Source organism: Pseudophryne corroboree, chromosome 6 (genome assembly GCF_028390025.1).
Source record: "Pseudophryne corroboree isolate aPseCor3 chromosome 6, aPseCor3.hap2, whole genome shotgun sequence".
NCBI classification, from domain to species: Eukaryota; Metazoa; Chordata; class Amphibia; order Anura; family Myobatrachidae; genus Pseudophryne; species Pseudophryne corroboree.
Genome location: NC_086449.1, coordinates 744,787,172 through 744,806,639, shown reverse-complemented (window position 1 = coordinate 744,806,639; position 19,468 = coordinate 744,787,172). Strand labels below are relative to the sequence as shown.

Below are 19,468 nucleotides of genomic sequence, written 5' to 3'. Positions count from 1 at the left end.
CGTGGGCACATGCGGCAGCTGACTGAACATTCCACAATGCGGGGCGACGATATATCTATGCCGGGTGCTGCTATCGCGGAGGTGGGGGGACGGCAGGATGATAAAGAAAGCGTTCTCTCATGAACTGACTGTGCGGTGCCGCCCTCCAGTGGTCGCCGCCCATAGGCAGCTGCCTAAAGCTGCCTAGTGGTAGCGCCGGCCCTGCCCCCACACCTCACGGGTGGTCTTCAGTTTGCCGGCGGCCGGGCTCCCGACAACCAGCAAACCGGCGCCAGCATACCGACAGCTTTTCTCTCTCTTGGGGGGCCACTCATCTCATGTCTGCTATGAACTATTATATAAGGCCTCCTACCCATTGGTTTTAAAAATCATGCAGCTACAGAACATTAGTAAAAGCATTTGAAGTGGAGTGGGGTGCGGATGGAAACTATTAGTTCCAATGACTCCATACACACAGGTGATTGTACCTGTGGTAAGGCACAGCAACATAGGGATGTACATAGAATTGTGATGGTTAGCAACCATCGATGTCTTTGTTGTGATGTTAGCGTTTTTACCATTCGATGGTGGCAATCTGATGTTTGCTACCATCGAATGGTAATAATTTGATGGTTTTCCGATGGTTAGCTGACTTGCACACTGAAAGCTGCTCTGCCCCTGCTCCTTTGTTGCTGCTGTTCCCTGCATCAGGTGAACATCTTGGTGACACATTGGAAGTTTTCTCTGTGCCTCAGATGTGACCTGCTCGGTCCCTCCCCTCTCCCAGGCTGCTGCTAGGCAACAGAGCAGATTATATGCTGTGATTGGCTCTCTGACACTGTGAGAACCAATCAGAGCACAGCTCTTGCCACTGCAGCAGCAGCAATGGAAGCATGGCTGTGTCACTCTCCTCCATGTCCGTGGCGTCATTTAGATAACTGGCCGCAGAGTCACTCAGGTTACTGGATCGGTGGCTGTGTCCAGTGCTGCAGCTGCTCCGCCTCCTCTTGTAATAGCCTGTCTCTGGTCTGGGCTCCGCCTTCAGTCCCACCTCTAGCCCTAGTGTGGCCTATGGCGCATGCGTGAACTTAGAAAATTGCGCAAACATCGCAATGGTTTTACCATTGAATTCTTTTAATGTGATGGTTAACTACCATTGCATCGGAACATTCGATGGTGGAAGCCCATCCACTATTCGATGATGGGCTTTCAATGTCCATCCCTACAGCAACATATTCCAATGACCCCCAGCTCTCAGCCCCAGGTCACAAGCCCAACTCATGGTTACCACAACATATCAAATGAGATTGCGTTTTCTTAACTGCCCTAGGGGGTAATTCAGACCTGATCGCTCGCTAGCTGTTTTTTGTAGTACTGCGTTTGCATTGTCACCGCCGATCGGGGAGTGTATTTTAGCTGTGCAAGTGTGCGATCGCATGTGCAGTTTTCGAGTTGCCCAGAACTTACTCAGCCGCTGCGATCACATCAGCCTATCCGGGGCCGGAATTGACGTCAGACACCTGCCCTGCAAACTCTTGGACACGCCTGCGTTTGTCCAACCACTCGCCGAAAATGGACATTTGCCACCCACAAACTCCTTCTTCCTGTCAATCTCCTTGCGATCAGCTGTGCGAATGGATTCTTCGTAAAACCCATCGCACCGCAACGATCCGCTTTGTACCCGTTCTGACCTGATCGCAACGCTGCAAAAAACGCTAGCGAGTGATCAGGTCTGCATTACCCCCCTAAAGTGATGTAAATCTAAAACACTCAGCCGCACCTTGTATCAGGACCAGGTGAACACTCCACTCAGGTCCAGAAAGCCTGTGCGAGGCTGATTAGGTAAATGTATAAACCTCATATAGTCTAGAGATGTGCGGCTGGCGCTTTTCGTGTTTTGTGTTTTGGTTTTGGTTTTAATTCCACTTTCGTGTTTTGGTTTTGGCTTGGTTTTGCCAAAACCACCCTTTCGTGTTTTGGTTTTGGATCTGGATGATTTTTTTTATAAAAACATAAAAACAGCTAAAATCACAGAATTTGGGGGTAATTTTGCTCCTACGGTATTATTAACCTCAATAACAATCATTTCCACTCATTTTCCAGTCTATTCTGAACACCTCACAATATTGTTTTTAAGCCAAAAGGTTGCACCGAGGTTGCTGGATGACAAAGCTAAGCGACACAAGTGGACAACACAAACACCTGGCCCATCTAGGAGTGGCACTGCAGTGTCAGACAGGAGGGCAGATATAAAAAAAAGGCCCCAAACAGCACATCATGCAAAGAAGAAAATGAATTGCAATGAGGTAGATGTATGACTAAGCCAAGCGACACAAACAATTGGACCATCTAGGCGCGGCACTGCAGTGGCAGACAGAAGGGCAAATATAAAAAAAAAGGCCCCTAAAAGCACATGATGCAAAGAAGAAAAAAAGGTGCACCGAGGTTGCTGTATGACTAAGCTAAGCGACACAACCACCTGGCCCATCTAGTCGTGTCACGCAGTGGCTGAATGTCGAGAGTGGGCGGCAATTGTTCGGTCCACTGACAGCATCTCCAGCACGCTCCAGTCACTTTTTAAAAAGTCTGCAATTGGTGGATTTATACGGCAGTACCCCAGGACTAATACACCAGTACCCCTGGACTCATACGGCAGTGTCACACAGGATAGCACTTTTCAAAAACTAGGCCCCAACAGCACCTCATGCAAAGATGTCGAAGAGGTGCAATGAGGTAGCTGTATGGCCAAGCGACACAAACAATTCCCACTGGAATTATACGTCCAAATCACTGGAATTATATGTCCAAATCACTGGAATTATACGTCCAAATCACTGGAATTATATGTCCAAATCACTGAAATCACTGGAATTATATGTCCAAATCACTGGAATTATACGTCCAAATCACTGGAATTATATGTCCAAATCACTGGAATTAATTGGCAAGATCACTGGAATTAATTGGCAAGATCACTGGAATTAATAATTATACGTCCAAATCACTGTAATTATACGTCCAAATCACTGGAATTTATTGGCAAGATCACTGTAATTAATAATTATACATCCAAATCACTGGAATTATATGTCCAAATCACTAGAATTAATTGGCAAGATCACTGTAATTGTACGTCCAAATCACTGGAATTAATTGGCAAGATCACTGTAATTAATAATTATACGTCCAAATCACTGGAATTATATGCCCAAATTACTGGAATTAATTGGCAAGATCACTATAATTAATAATTATATGTCCAAATCACTGGGATTAAGTGGCAAAATCTCGCTATCGCCTGCCTAGTGAAGTGGAATCTAGATGGGATTTGGTACCGGGGACACAATACCTCCATCAATTGTCTAAATCCCACTGCACTAATGGCGGATACCGGACGCACATCTAACACCAACATAAGTGTCAAGGCCTCAGTTGTGAGGGCTTCTATCATCATGTGAAGCTGAACCACTAGTCATGAACATAGGCTCAGCCGTTCCTTGCCACTCTGTGTCGTAAATGGCATATTGGCAAGTTTATGTTTCTCCTCAGACCATTTAAATTTCTTTTTTTGGGTCTTTTTTACTGAACTTTGGCTTTTTGGATTTTACATGCCCTCTACTATCACATTGGGCATTGGCCTTGGCAGACGATGTTGATGGCATTTCATCATCTATGTCATGGCTAGTGGCAGCAGCTTCAGCACTAGGAGGAAGTGGTTCTTGATCTTTTCCTATTTTATCCTCCAAATTTTTGTTCTCCATTATTTTTCTGGAGTTATATAACACAATATGCGGCAGAGGAATGACTGATGGCTGATGCACAGAACACTACCACTGGTCTGATGCAGGACAACACAGCAACACTGTGAGGGACTTGTTGTTTTTATTATTATTATTATTATACGTCAGCAGTGGACATTTACCAGCAGTATATACCACTGTGACTGCCTGGTCACTGGAATGACTAATGGCCAGGACACGACCACTGGTCTGATGCAGCACAACACAGCAACACTGTGAGGGACTTGTTGTTGTTGTTGTTGTTATTATTATTATTATACATCAGCAGTGGACATATAGCAGCAGCGTATACCACTGTGACTGCCTGGTCACTGGAATGACTGATGGCCAGGACACTACCACTGGTCTGATACAGGACAACACAGCACCACTGAAAGGGACTTATACAGCTACACTGGATATATGGCAGCAGAGGACACCACCACTGTGACTGGTCACTGGACTGATGCTGCACAAGACACTACCCCTGGTCTGATGCAAGACAACACAGCAAAAATGCAAGGGACTTATACAGCAGCCAGCAGCACTGGGGACATATAGCAGCAGAGGACACCTACACTGTGACTGGCTGGACTGATGCAGCACAATACACTGACTACACTGGACTGGACTGAGCAGCACAACACAGCACAAGACTCGCCACTCCACTTTCCCGCCCCCACACAGACACTGAGGACGGACACACGTCCTCTCGCTAAACTCTCTAGGACTGGAGTGAAAATGGCCGCGACGCGCGGCTCCTTATATGGAATCCAAATCCCGCAAGAATCCGTCAGCGGGATGATGACGTTTTGCCTCGTTCAGGTTTCCGAGTCAGGCTGGAAAACCAGAGCCGGGCTCGGAGCCGGGTTCAGAGCGTGAAGTTCGGTACGGTTCGGTTCTCTGAGACCCGAATCCGCTCATCTCTACTTTTTATATGTAATAATATGTGATTACCTTAGCTCTAGTATTTTATAGCACATGCATGTTTGTCTTTCATTGTAAAATAAAAAAATAATTTTACCTACTCTGAGAGTAGCTATGATGAGGTGTGACTTATGGATAATGATTTATACTGTATCTAACCCTATCTAGTGTGGACACAGTATTATTGCACAGATATATTCATGCTGATGCAGAGTGAGAACAACATCATCTTGTGTAGAGACAGGATGGATGAGGGCAGAGGCACTCTGATATATGCCATGTATGGAAGCTGAGAGCTGAATGAGGCTCGGGCACTGGGTGGCGTGGCCAAATCCAGGAGACATATCCACGCCCCCTTTGAAAGTGCAAGTGCGCTGCATACGGGAACATTTGGAATTAGTACTGTGGCAGAGATAGCATTTTTCCATGTGAAAGTAATGTGGAGGATCCAGACCAGGTTTTGGAAGCAGTAGCAGAATCCCAGGTGTGTGATCAGCAGCACCTGGGATCTCCTGATATAAGGGTTTCCAGGGCAGAGTCACCTTGCTCTTGATGGTGGACTAGCTACCCAAGTGATAGGCCGGGGTGTGTGGGTTAGACTAGGGACAACTGGAGCCTATCAAGAGTCTGCTATGCTGCGAGTGCCTGTATGCTACTGCCTGTAATACCGACTGCATATGGACTTAACTTGCTATGTGGTGACCTGCTGTGCAAAATAAACACCGAAGGTGTTCATATGAGTCCCCGTGTGTGTGATCCTTGTCACAGTACCCACCCACTGGCACCGAGTAAAGCAAGGTTGTGTTCACGCACTTGCGAACAGAAGCAGACACAGAGACCCTTGCAGGCCCGCCGACAGGAGGGGTCAAAGGGGACACCCGTACCAGGCCCTGATGTTCAGAAAAATGGGGCCTACCTTTCACTATGGGAGAGGAACCGCGGCAGACAGCAACAGCAGGGGAGCAGCCATCAAGTAACCACTTTCTATAGCTTCCCTGCAGAGTCTAACAGGGGAGAGAATTGTTGTGTTGAGTCTTATGGCCAATATCATGTTTAATTAACAGAAGCCCAATACTTCTGAAGCAGGCAGTGTTTTATCCTTAATTGAGGTTATTGCGGATACACTGTAACATTAAAAAACAATGTAAGCACACTGAAAATTGGATTTATACAAAGTCTCACATAGTTAAAGATGAATAAGGAAACCCTGTCATAAAAATAATATAATAACTAATATTCTGATGTTAATAGCTTTAAATAAGGTGTGATACAGAGCCGGCCCTAATCAAAATGATGCCCTAGGCAAGATTTTGGCTGGTGCCCCCTAGCACCACCGCTAGTTCCACCTCTGACCCTGCATCCCCTTCCCAGCACCCAGAGCCGGCCCTAACCAATATGAAGCCCTAGGCAAGATTTTGGCTGGTGCCCCCTAGCACCACCGCTGGTTCCGCATCTGACCTTGCACCTCTTTCCCAGCACCATCACCCCTCAACCATAGCAGTCCTTATTTTGGTGTTTTTACCCCCTATATTTTAAATAGGAACAGTTTGCACATTTGGCGCACAGCCCAAAAAGGGGTGTGTTTTTGCTGGCAAGGGGCATGGCTACACAATAGTAACCCCAATTCCAATTACGCCACACAGTGCTGCAACTTTATTCACATTTTATCATGCGATAGTGTCCATAATTCATATTACATCCCACAGTAGTATCACTTTACCTTATAAATGTTACTCCTCACAGTAGAGCCCCTTATTCACATTACATCACACTGAATTGCTCCTTATTCACATTACACCACACCCTATTGCTCTGTATTCACATTAGACGACACAGTAGTGCCCTTTCTATACGCAACGCCACATAGTACAGCACCTTATACACATAATGCCACATATTAGTAATACATTTATACACAATTTCACACAGTAATGCCCCTTACACATATGAGACACGTTAATGTCCTTATAAACAAAATGTGCCTTACACATTATGACAACCTTTATTAATGCCCTTTTACACATAATGTCCCTTACACATATACCGCACATTATTAATGCCCTTATAAACATAATGACACACATAGTGCCCCCTACACATTTGCTGCACATTATTAGTGCCCCTATACACATAATGACACATATACAGTAGTACCCTGTTACACATGTGCTGCACATTATAAATGCCCTTATACACCTAATGACACACATAGTGCCCCTTTACACATATGTTGCACATTATTAATGCATTTTTACATGACACACATAATGCTCCTTACACATATTTCAAACACTACTGCACAACCAACCCACTCACATGCACATAGCACTCACACTGCCACTAACACTGTGACCTCTGCCTCTGCTTGGATACAGATGTGTCCTCACAAATCTTGCATCAATGCTAACGTCGGGCACCTTTTTTTAAATGAAAATGCATCTTATTTGCATTGCTATGTGGCTAGGATGCACAAGCAGCTTCTGCTGATTAAACTGATATGCAGCATGCCTATATACTGTGTGAGACTGTGGCTGTATCTGCATATGAAATGTTACACACAGAATATAGGCATGCCGCATATCATTTTAATCAGCAGAAGCTGCTGATGCCCCTAGGCATATCAAATGCCCTAGGCAATTGCCTAGTTTGCCTATGCCTATGGCCGGCTCTGCCAGCACCATCACCCCTCACCCATAGCAGTCCTTATTTTGGTGTTCCCACCCCCTATATTTTAAACAGGAACATTGCGCACATCTGGCACACAGCCCAAAAAGGTGTGTGTTTTTGCTGGCAAGGGGCATGGCCACACAATAGTGCCCCCAGTTCAAATTATGCTACCCAGTAGTGCAACTTTATTCACAATTTATCATGTGATAGTGTCCATGTTACATCACACAGTAGTACCACTTTACCTTATATACGTTACTCCTCACAGTAGTGTCCCTTATTTACATTACATCACACTGAATTGCTCCTTATGCACATTACACCACACCATATTGCTCTTTATTCACACTAGACCACACAGTAGTGCCGTTTCTATATGTTACGCCACACAATAGAGCATCGTACACACATAATGCCACACATTAGTAATGCATTTATACACATAATACCACACAGTAATGCCCCTTACATATATGACACACATTATTAATGTCCTTATAAGCATTATGTGCCTTACAGATTATGCCAAACTTTATTAATGCCCTTATACACTTATTGCCCCTTACACATATGCCGAACACTATTACACAACCAACCCACCCGCACACAGCACTCACATGGCCACTAACACTGTGACCTCTGCCTCTGCTTGGATACAGATGTGTCCTCATAAATCTTGCCTCAGTGCGCCATGCAGCAGGAGATGTCTGGCGTACGTCAGCTGGAAACTCTGTTAACGGCATATGCCTGTTTTTGATGAAAATTTATCTTAGTTGCATTGCTATGTGGCTAGGATGCACATGCAGCTTCTGCTGATTAAAATGATATGCTGCATGCTAATATACTGTGTGCGACTGTGGCTGTATCTGCATACGAAATGCTACACACAGAATATAGGCATGCTGCATATCATTTTAATCAGCAGAAGCTGCTTGTGCCCCTAGGCATGCCAAATGCCCTAGGCAGTTGCCTAGTTTGCCTATGCCCAGGGCCAGCTCTGGTGTGATATCACATTTACCTTATGTCAGTCATGCAAAAGACAACAGGCACCTCAATCCAGTCCTAGCCAGTCTGGTGGGGGAGGGGGGGTCTGTGAGGTCATGCTGTGATGTCATAATTGTATCAACTGCCTATTGCTTGGCTTTGCTGCTGCCTCCCTCATTCTCCTTCAGAGACCTGGAAACACACACAGGTCACCAACTGCTCACCAGCAGCTTACTGGCAGCTCACCGGCAGGAGGAGAAATAACCAGCAGCAGATACCATTGAATAAGTGTAAGTAACTGGACAAAGACAAGGGCAGCTTGGTTAGATGTGGCAGCAGACATAGGGGCCCATTTATCAGCTATTATTCACCAACTGTCATAGCTGGTGATTATTTAAATAATACTATCATGTGTTTTATTAAAAAATTTTGTATTATACATGTTAGTTTATTATAGTGGTCACCTGAGACGTCAGAATGGGAAGGGCAAGGGGGCAGCACGCCCCCCCAAACATGAGAGGCGCCACTATACTGGAGGAGCAATCGCCCTCATTCCGAGTTGTTCGCTCGCTAGCTGCTTTTAGCAGCATTGCACACGCTAAGCCGCCGCCCTCTGGGAGTGTATCTTAGCATAGCAGAATTGCGAACGAAAGATTAGCAGAATTGCGAATAGAAATTTCTTAGCAGTTTCTGAGTAGCTCGAGACTTACTCTGCCATTGCGATCAGTTCAGGCAGTTTCGTTCCTGGTTTGACGTCACAAACACACCCAGCGTTCGCCCAGACACTCTCCCGTTTCTCCAGACACTCCCGCGTTTTTCCCAGAAACGCCAGCGTTTTTTCGCACACTCCCAGAAAACGGCCAGTTTCCGCCCAGAAACACCCACTTCCTGTCAATCACAGTACGCTCACCAGAACGATGAAAAATCCTCGTTATGCCGTGAGTAAAATACCTAACTTTTGTGTAAAATAACTAACCGCATGCGCTCTGCGAACCTTGCGCATGCGCAGTAAGCGACTAATCGCAATATAGTGAAAATCGGCAACGAGCGAACAACTCGGAATGACCCCCCATGTGCGGTCAGGTGAAAGACCGCACACTGCATCCTCCATGCAGTGTGAGAGAGACGCTGATGTACTGGAAGCAGAGCTGGCACTAGCTGTAGGCAGACTAGGCAATTGCCGACGCTAGGGGCAGGCTCAGCTAACAGTGGTGGTCAGTGGGGCACCCGAACGTCGGCATCGCCGGCGGATCAGCTCTTGCACATCTGAGCAGAGCCGCATGTGAGAGCGCCGAGGCGGATGCATAGTCAGTCCTCTGGGTCGCGGCGTTGGGGAGTGTGGGTAAGTCAGCTTCAGACTAGATGCTCCTTGCTGCCCCTAACAAATATGGCTAATGGGGAGGAGGGCTGCTGCGCATGCCCAGCCACGACAGCTCCTCCTTCCATGGTCCTTTATGGAGTTAGTCGGACTCCGAGCACTTATCCGCCAGTATCCTCCCTCCCCACTGCAAAGCAGCCTTACAAATGCAGGGGTGGACCGAACACAGCGCCCAGAATTGCTGCACTTTAAAAAAAGTAAGATATGGAGAGAGTATTGACTATATAGGAGAGGAAAGAGTTAAACATCTGGGGAGGGGTGGACCTAGCTGTGAGGAAAGTACAGCCTTCTTTAGGGGGAGGGTTTGATATATATAGGGAAGGTGAGGCCATCTTAAGTCTCTTGGTGATTTGCTTTTAGGTGAGTGCTGCAGTGCAAGCAACTTTGTTTTTCTCACTTACTGTGCTAACAGTACACAGAATAACCCTCACCTTTTGTAATACTCCTCCTCTCCAGAATAACCCCTACCTTATTGTTATACTCCTTCTCCCCTCCTATTATTATTATCTGCTGAGATGTCTGCTCGCCCCCAGCGTGTGCTAAGGGCCCCGGCTCGGTACCGTGGGTCAGACGGACGAGCGGGCCCTGAGGCGGCAGTGGGCAGCATGAGGGACGGGGCTCCGTCCCCTAGGGCCTCATCAAACACGGCCGCAAACAACACAAGCGGGGCCCGGGCGGGCTCGCCGCCGGCAGCCGAGTCGGGCACACCGGCCGGGCGAGGGCGGCGTGGGGGACCAGGGGTCCCTTCAAGCCGCTCGAGGTTCGGCGGGCGGCGGCCGTCCCCTCCGGGAGCCGCCGAGCCCGGGATCATGTCGGGCGCCCGCGGGCGCGCGCGTGCGCGCCGCGGGGGGCGCCCGGTGGTTGCAGGCCCTAGCTCTCCTTCCTCGCCACGGCCGAATGCTCGTGCCGGGCGGGGGGAGAGGACGGGAGAGGGAGCTGGCGGTCGCCGCGCGGGGCCTGTGCAGGAGCCTCGCGCGGCGGCCGAGGAGGAGGAGCAGTGCGAGAGCCCGATGTCGGGAAGAGGTGGGACGCGCGCACGGAGTGCGCGCGCGCCCACGCTCGCTCCGGACGGCGCCGGCCGCGCACGTGTGCGCGCAGCGGCGCCGCCAACACACCGGCCACCCAGTTTGGGAGGGGTCACAATAGGGGGGTGCAGCGCGTGCCTCGGGTAGGCAGCGCTGGGCGCATAAGGTTCACATCAGGAGATGGGGCCACGGCAGCAAGGGGTGGCCGGGAGCAGCATGCGCGTGCGCACTCCGCAGGTCAGGTGGGTGCGCAACGGGTCCCTGTGACTCCCCACACCAACACTGCAGAGGCGGGACGCAGGGGGTCCCGCGGGCGGAGGGGAGACAGGGAATGGGTCAGCGGCCGCAGGGCCGCGGCACGGGCCGCTGCGCACGACAGCGGGTCCTCCCCTGGACCGGGGGATTCTTCGGCTTTGTTAGGGAGGGAGGGCGAAGGATCAGAAGTAGGGAGCGATTGGTCCAGTCGGGGGGCACTTGCTTTCATGTCGGAACAGGAGGGGCAAGGTCCCCGGATCGCATCGGCCGGTCGGCAGGCGCGGGCTCGCACCCAACCGAGGACCGGTCGTCATTCGGGCGGCGTTGACGGGGGTCGCGCCAAGCGTGATCCTCCTGGGGCCATAGCGTCGGCGCTGGCCACGGTGGTGGAGGCTCTGGGGCCGTTAGCTGCAGTGGCCTCCCCTAGGGCGATGGCGGATTTCGGCCAGTCTGCAGGGGGCAGGGGGTCTGGCAATCGGAGGGCCTCAGCGGCGCAGCGAGTGGCACGAGCCTGCCGAGAGCTGGGGGCCGCTGCTGCGGAGCTGGAGCTAAGGTCGGACCGGGAGCAGCAGGGGCGCGCGCTCACTCCGCATGCCACACGGGGGGCACGGCGTGCGCCGCAAGCACAGGCCGGGCCCTCTTCTGCTTTGTCTTCCACAGAGGGCCGAGATGAAGAGGATTCGGCAGATTTCGTGGAGGACGATGGTTGGGCTGAAGGAAACGAAGACTCCGGGTCGGAGGGGTCGATGGCATCCGGTGAGTTGGTACAGTCTATATCAAGTTCCACCACGAGCTCGAGTTCGCATAGCTCTTCGTCTTCCTCCTCTTCCTCTTCTTTGGCGTCACAAGCGTCCGACGCAGACAGTACTTCTAGGGCAAGGAAAGAGGCCGAAAAATTTGCCAAGCGGGCAGCAAAACAGCAGAAGAGGCGTAAGCGGCGCAAGCGAGTTAGCGAGGAGGAGCGTAGGGCAAAGAAGCGGCGCGATCTGCCTGGGGTAGTGCGCTGCGAGTACACCGCAGTTATGCGGGGGCTGCGAGACAGCTGCCGCAAGAAGATACGTAGGGGTGACTTCGTGGACTTATTCGTCTTGACTAAGGCCATGAAGAAGGACTACAAAGCGGCGGCCGCTAAGAAGGGCATGGGGACAGAGGTTTTCCGGTCTTTTGATAATTGGCTGGCCGGTTTCTGGGTGTTTGCGGCATGCTATTTGGAGGATAGGCCGGAAGAGCACATGAATATTATCCGGTACCTGCATCTCGTCCACGACATGCAGCGTACGTCCTCGGGCTCGGAATGGCGGCGGTATGACCAAGAGTTTCGGGAGAAACAGGACGGGCTGCGGGTCATGGATTTTGGGTTCAAGGACGTGGAGGTCTGGCTCAAAGTGACCCGGGCATCCCAGCAGGAGGAGGAACCCCAGAAACAGGGAGCAGGTGGGCGTCGCGCGGGGTCATCAGCCCAGGGGCCGGGCGCAGACGGGGGATTTGCCAGGACAGGCGGATTGGCCGCTCGCGTGGGCGGGCGGTCTGCCCCTCGAGGGAAATGCTTCGCTTTTAACAGCGGAGCATGTTCCTTTGGCAAGCAGTGTCGTTTTCGTCACTCCTGCCAGCAGTGTGGAGGAGCCCACCCAGCCTCCTCTTGTTTCAAAGGGGGGCGACAGGGAAATCGGGGAAAACAGGCATACCCGAAGCAGGCCGCGAGCGGGACCGCTCAGCAGAGCCCCAACGCCAGTTAAGCTGGAAACGATGGGCAAGTGGTTGGATCTGTATCCAAATAAAAGGGATGCAAAATTTTTGTTAGACGGTTTTAAGTTTGGTTTTCGCTTGCCTGTTGCAAGCGAAGTGTCAGTGCGCGCGCATAGGAACCTCCAGTCTGCCCGAGCCTTGCCGACGGTGCTACGGGAGAAAGTGGATAAGGAGGTCAGGTTGGGCAGGATGGAGGGGCCGTTTAAGTCACCCCCGGTGGATGACTTGGTCATCTCCCCGGTCGGGGTGGTACCGAAGAAGACTCCAGGCGCTTTTCGGCTCATCCAGCATCTTTCTTACCCGCCAGGGGCATCGGTCAACGACGCAATACCACCGGCTTATTGCTCGGTGGTGTATCAGTCATTTGACGAGGCGCTGGAGATGGTCCGCAGCTACGGGAGCGGGGCCCTCATGGCTAAGATTGATGTTGAGTCAGCTTTTAGATTATTGCCATTGCATCCGGACTCATTCCGTTTTATGGGTTTCCGGATTGGGGCGGAGTATTTCATCGACAAATGTCTGCCGATGGGATGTTCCGTTTCATGCTCATTTTTCGAGCGCTTTAGCACTTTTCTTCATTGGTGCGTGGAGTCGGCGTCAGGCGGTCACGGGGTTGCACATTACCTCGATGATTTCCTATGTGCGGGTCCGGCTAATGACACAAGGTGCGGCGACTTGCTGTTTAGCACCCGGGCTCTTTTTTACCACTTCGGTGTTCCTGTAGCCAGGGACAAAACGGAGGGTCCGGACTCCTGCCTATCATTTTTGGGGATTGAAATTGACACCGTGGCGGGAGAGTGTCGCCTGCCCCAGGACAAAGTGTCGAAGCTCCGCGAAACCATTTGCCGTTTCAACGGCTCGCGTAAAGTCACGCTGCGACAGGCGCAGTCCTTGCTGGGCATGCTGAACTTTGCTTGTCGGGTAATACTGATGGGCAGGGTTTTCTGCCGGAAGCTCGAAAGGGCAACGGCGGGGTGTGCCAGGCCGCATCCTTTCGTTCGATTGTCCTCTGAATTAAAAAGGGATTTGGCCGTCTGGGCTTCGTTCCTGGAGGATTTCAACGGGGTGAGCATATGGCAAGCGCCAGCCGTAGACAGCGAGCGTTTGCAGCTTTTTACCGATGCTGCAGGTGCCTCTGGATTCGGTTGTTTTTTGGAGGGATCATGGTGTGCAGCATCTTGGCCGGAAAACTGGCATAGCGAGGGTCTTACAAGAGATCTGGTGCTGCTGGAGCTTTTTCCCATTATGGTAGCGTTGGAAGTTTGGGGCGATCGGTTGGCTAACCGCAGCATAGTGTTTAGGTGCGATAATCTGGGCGTGGTGCATGCGATTAATAACCAGAGGGCGAAATCGCTAGTGGTTCTGCGGGTGCTCGGACAATTGCTTTTGACATGCTTGCGTAGGAACCTATGGTTCCGGGCTCAACACGTGCCCGGTTTGGAAAACGGAATCGCAGACGCGTTGTCGCGTGGACAGTGGGAGAGATTTTGGGATTTGGCACCCGAGGCCGAAGAGCAAGGTTTTCACTGTCCTGGTTATGTTTGGCAGGTGATCGGGCCGGACTGGAGGGTCTAGCGTTGCGGTCAATCGCGCCGGCCACGCTCAAGGCGTACGGACAAGCTTGGAGTGAATGGGAGGGAGGAGTTTGTCCAGGGTCGTCAGCATCAAGGTAAGAGCAGGCATCGGCTGATGCTTTCTTTTATGTGGCAGCTTTACGTTTCCGGTAGGTCAGGAGCGGTGGTATCACGGTACTTGGCTGGCGTCTCATTTTTCTGCAAGCTGCGAGGCGTCCCTGACGTAACGAAAAGCGAGGTTCTGCGGAAGGCAATGAAAGGGTGGGCGCGAGTTGCGCCGTCGCCACCAGATAGGAGGCGGCCCATCGATGCGGCTTTGTTGCCGGCCGTCATCGCGGCGGTAGGGCGAGTCGCGTCGTCCAGGTTTGAGACGCTTTTGTTCAGTTTGGCGTTCTCAATGGCTTACCACGGGGCCTTTCGAGTTTCTGAGTTGGTAGCGCCTTCCAAGAGAGCAGATTCGCGCATGCTGGTCGGAGACGTGGTAGTGGGTGAGAGGTCCTTGCTGTGCAGATTGCGGCGCTCCAAGACGGATCAAGTGGGGAGAGGGCGCTGGGTTACAATGGTTCCAGCGCTAGAGGAAAGCGTTTGCCCAGTGGGTCTGGCAATGCAATATGTGGTGGTGCGACCCGTTAAGGAGTGGTCTTGGCTATTGCATTATGACGGGCTGCCAGTCACGAAATACCAGTTCCGTTGGATGCTGGGTTGTTGTTTGGCGGGCTTGGGCCTCCCACCCGCTGCTTTCGGTACCCATTCCTTTCGTATAGGCGCAGCGACGTCGGCTGCTGCGGCGGGTTGCTCCAGAACTGAAATCCAGGCGGTGGGGCGATGGAAGTCGTCAAGTTACAGACGATATATTCGCCCCGTCACATGAGAGGTCGGTTTGCGCTTGGTGCTTTGTTTATTTGCAATGTATTATGCTGTTCCAGTTCTGTGAGTTTGTGGAGTTGTGCGTTTGTTGGTGTTTTCCCCCCTTTTTATCCTACTCAGGGATTAGCTACTCGCCGTTGCTGGCATGAGTCGGCAGCGGGGGTCTGGAGTTATTTTGCGATTTTTTTGCCTGACTTGACGGACTGAATTCTAATCTACAATTCGGCTAATCTGGTCTAATCAGAGTCCCTCAGCAGGTCTTTACGCTTTCACCTCCAGCTGAGTTATTACATGTGTTTCCCATTTTATACCCCCCCCCCTCCCTGTTTTTATTTCGTTTGTTTTTATTTGATCTTCCCCCTTTGTGTCTTTAATTGCGCTTTAAATTGGCAACGAAACATGGTGCAGTCGGCTAGGCTGTGACTGCTGCAATAGCGAGATCTAAAGTTTTTCTTTTTGGCAGATCCTTCAGTATAAACAATTAATAAGCCTCTTAGTAATCAATTCTACCCCTCTTTTTCCCTTCAGGATGGTTTGACGACTATTTGACCATTTGGGTGGTTGGCCACTCTTACATTTACTGGGCGGCCAGGTTTGTAGCCTCGGAAGGGTCTCAGGCATTGCTTGGAGTACAGGGTGTCAGATGGCTTGGCTGGCGAGGAATGATGTGGGGTGAGCTGAGGAGTAGGTTAGTGAGTCAGGCCAGCAAGCATGGAGTCCCTAGGGTTTTGGTTGTCCATCTAGGTGGCAACGACCTGGGGAAGAGGACATCCTTGGATCTGCGGTGGGCCATGATACATGATCTGGCAAGTGTGACCGCGGCATGGACCACTTGTGTGTTGGTTTTTTCAATGATGGTGCCAAGATTGTGTTGGAGGGGTGTGGCGGATGGTCGCCAGATTGATGAGGCCCGGAAAAAGGTGAACGGAGCGGTGGCAAAGTGGGTGCTGTCCCACGGTGGGAGGGTGGTTCGCCACCCGAGGATACGGTTCAGAGACAGCCACCTTTTCCGGCGCGATGGAGTACATCTATCCAATGAGGGGATGATGTTGTTTCTGGAGGATCTAGGTTTCGCTTTGCGGGAGTTAGGGTAGGTTTATGGTGGCGGTGCGAAAGACTGTGGGGATGAGTCTTTCGCTGTTGGCGGAAAAGAACGGCAGTTTTGTATTGTAGGGAAAACTGTAGTGTTTTACAGTTTGTTGTGGTTTAGGTGCACTCACCTCCATCGACTTATGGCCGCTTGACCACCCGTCCGGGAAGGCAGCGGCAGGGCACCCAGGAGCGGTGGGTAGTCACTGTGGGGGTTGAGTTGTCACCTATTACCGGTTTATGGTAAGTTTTAGTAAATTTATAGGGTTAGTTATTTAAGGTTAATTTAGATTAATTGAGCCGTTCTTTTGGGTGGCCACCATATGCCAGCTGGAGCGGCATATTAAATTAATTTCTTTATTACAGGTTTCCTAATGGATAGGGACAAATAAATAGCTAGCAATTTTCTGCCAAAATTCAAGTCTCAGTGTCGTTATTTCTGGTTCTAGGTTATGAATGCTTTACTTTCAAAGAAAGGGGTCCACCAAATATCACTAAGATGTTTAGGAGAGAGTATTGACTATATAGGGGAGGAAAGAGTTAAACATCTGGGGAGGGGTGGACCTAGCTGTGAGGAAAGTACAGCCTTCTTTAGGGTGAGGGTTTGATATACATAGGGAAGGTGAGGCCATCTTAAGTCTCTTGGTGATTTGCTTTCCCACCCTCCCGCCCTGGTAGTAGGAAATTTTGGCACGTGGTGCTTTGGCTTTAAGTTGTTGGCTGTTTTCGTTGGCTATATATTGGCGGAAAAGAACGGCAGTTTTGTATTGTAGGGAAAACTGTAGTGTTTTACAGTTTGTTGTGGTTTAGGTGCACTCACCTCCATCGACTTATGGCCGCTTGACCACCCGTCCGGGAAGGCAGCGGCAGGGCACCCAGGAGCGGTGGGTAGTCACTGTGGGGGTTGAGTTGTCACCTATTACCGGTTTATGGTAAGTTTTAGTAAATTTATAGGGTTAGTTATTTAAGGTTAATTTAGATTAATTGAGCCGTTCTTTTGGGCCGCCACCATATGCCAGCTGGAGCGGCATATTAAATTAATTTCTTTATTACAGGTTTCCTAATGGATAGGGACAAATAAATAGCTAGCAATTTTCTGCCAAAATTCAAGTCTCAGTGTCGTTATTTCTGGTTCTAGGTTATGAATGCTTTACTTTCAAAGAAAGGGGTCCACCAAATATCACTAAGATGTTTATGTACATTTATTCAAAAGTGTCCTGCAAATATAGGCAGGCTGCATATATGTATATATGTGTGTGTGTGTGTGTGTGTGTGTGTGTGTGTGTGTGTGTGTGTGTGTGTGTGTGTGTGTGTATATGTCTGTGTGTATGTGTATGTATGTATATATGTGTGTATATATATATATATATATATATATATATGCACACAGGTTGAGTATCCCATATCCAAATATTCCGAAATACGGAATATTCCGAAATACGGACTTTTTTGAGTGAAATAGTGAAACCTTTGTTTTTTGATGGCTCAATGTACACAAACTTTGTTTAATACACAAAGTTATTAAAAATATTGTATTAAATGACCTTTAGGCTGTGTGTATAAGGTGTATATGAAACATAAATGAATTGTGTGAATGTACACACACTTTGTTTAATGCACAAAGTTATAAAAAAATATTGGCTAAAATGAACTTCAGGCTGTGTGTATAAGGTGTATATGTAACATAAATGCATTCTGTGCTTAGATTTAGGTCCCATCACCATTATATCTCACTATGGTATGCAATTATTCCAAAATATGGAAAAATCCGATATCCAAAATTCCTCTGGTCCCAAGCATTTTGGATAAGGGATACTCAACCTGTGTATATATATATATATATATATATATATAGGGGAGAGGCTGACTGATTCTGAGGTCTGACAGCATGGCCGCAATCACCCTGCCTACATGACTGCTCTCTCCTGCTGCCATATTTTCTACATCCATCCCTACTGCTGCACTCTTCTTTTCCATCCCTCCTTCCAAGAATGCCGATACGGGAGCAATGTCATCACGCTCTGCATTCTGGGAGCAGCTGCAGGGGAGAGAAGACGGAGGAGCATCAGCTGCAGCGCGTTGGGTGATGGCACGTAGTACTACTAAATGTAGCCGCACGCCCTCCCACCTGTTCTGCAGCCTAATTGCTCTGAGGAGGAGATTCAGCAGCTGTTTTTATGTTTTTGTAAAAAATCATCCAGATCCAAAACCAAAACACGAAAGGGTGGTTTTGGCAAAACCAAGCCAAAACCATAACACGGGAGGAGAATTAGAACCAAACACAACACATGAAAAGTGCCCACCGCACATTTCTATTGTAAATGCAATTCAAGGCATCTAACACTGTCTACTCTTCATCTTTCCCCACATTAGCACGATGCCTCCAAAATGGCTGATTGGATTTTGGGACTCCATCACTGCATGCTACCCTTGCAGGAAATATCGCAAGTGGTCTTCAAGGAGAAGAGACGCCCACGTGCCTCGCCCTACCGGGCATGAGGCAGAAGATCTGACTCCAAATGAGCAGGTGGATAATCTCAACTCTAATAGCAGTTTGGACAGGGAACAACGTCCCAGTGATAATGCCAACAATGATCCCCAGATTGCCCTCATATTGGAAAATAAAAAATTAACAGCAGAGAAGAACCTGCTAGCGGAGGAAAACGACATTTTGAAAGCCAAGCTGGAACATCAATATAACACACTGATAGAGGTAGTGAAGATGATGGAGGAGATCACTGCCAGACTCCGCTACTAAGGCCCAGTAGCTGACCAGAAAAACATGTTCCTTATCTTTATGCATTCACCTGTTAGAGAAGGTGGAAAATATGCTCTGAGAGATTTCTGTAATCTTCTAATTGAAAAGTAGTGACCTTTTTTTTTTTTGAAGACTGCACAAATCTCTCAGTGTGTATTTTACTCCTTTTCTCCACTTCTCTAATAGGTGAAAGCATAAAGATAAGGATCATGTATGTATGTCATCTTCTGGTTACAGCTAACTGTGGCTAAACTGATTCCATCACATGCTCTGGTTTTTATATCTTGAACATCAATAAACAAACAGAGCAAAAGTATTGTCTTGAGTGCGTTCTTGTCGCCATTAAATTTATGTGTAGTGAGAAATGTATCTTGTATTTAGGTAAATTTATAACCAGACCTGGCGCTACCCGCTCATCAGAGGGATGCAAAGCAGGTAGT

At 49.3% G+C, this 19,468-nt stretch overlaps 1 long non-coding RNA gene across 1 annotated transcript; it reads left to right on the top strand.

The window, feature by feature from the left end:
• Positions 1–8,526: 8,526 nt before the first annotated feature.
• Positions 8,527–18,847, top strand: LOC134935651 (uncharacterized). Its single transcript, XR_010180310.1, has 2 exons — positions 8,527–8,626; positions 18,644–18,847. It is a non-coding gene; the product is annotated as an uncharacterized LOC134935651 (long non-coding RNA).
• Positions 18,848–19,468: the final 621 nt, after the last annotated feature.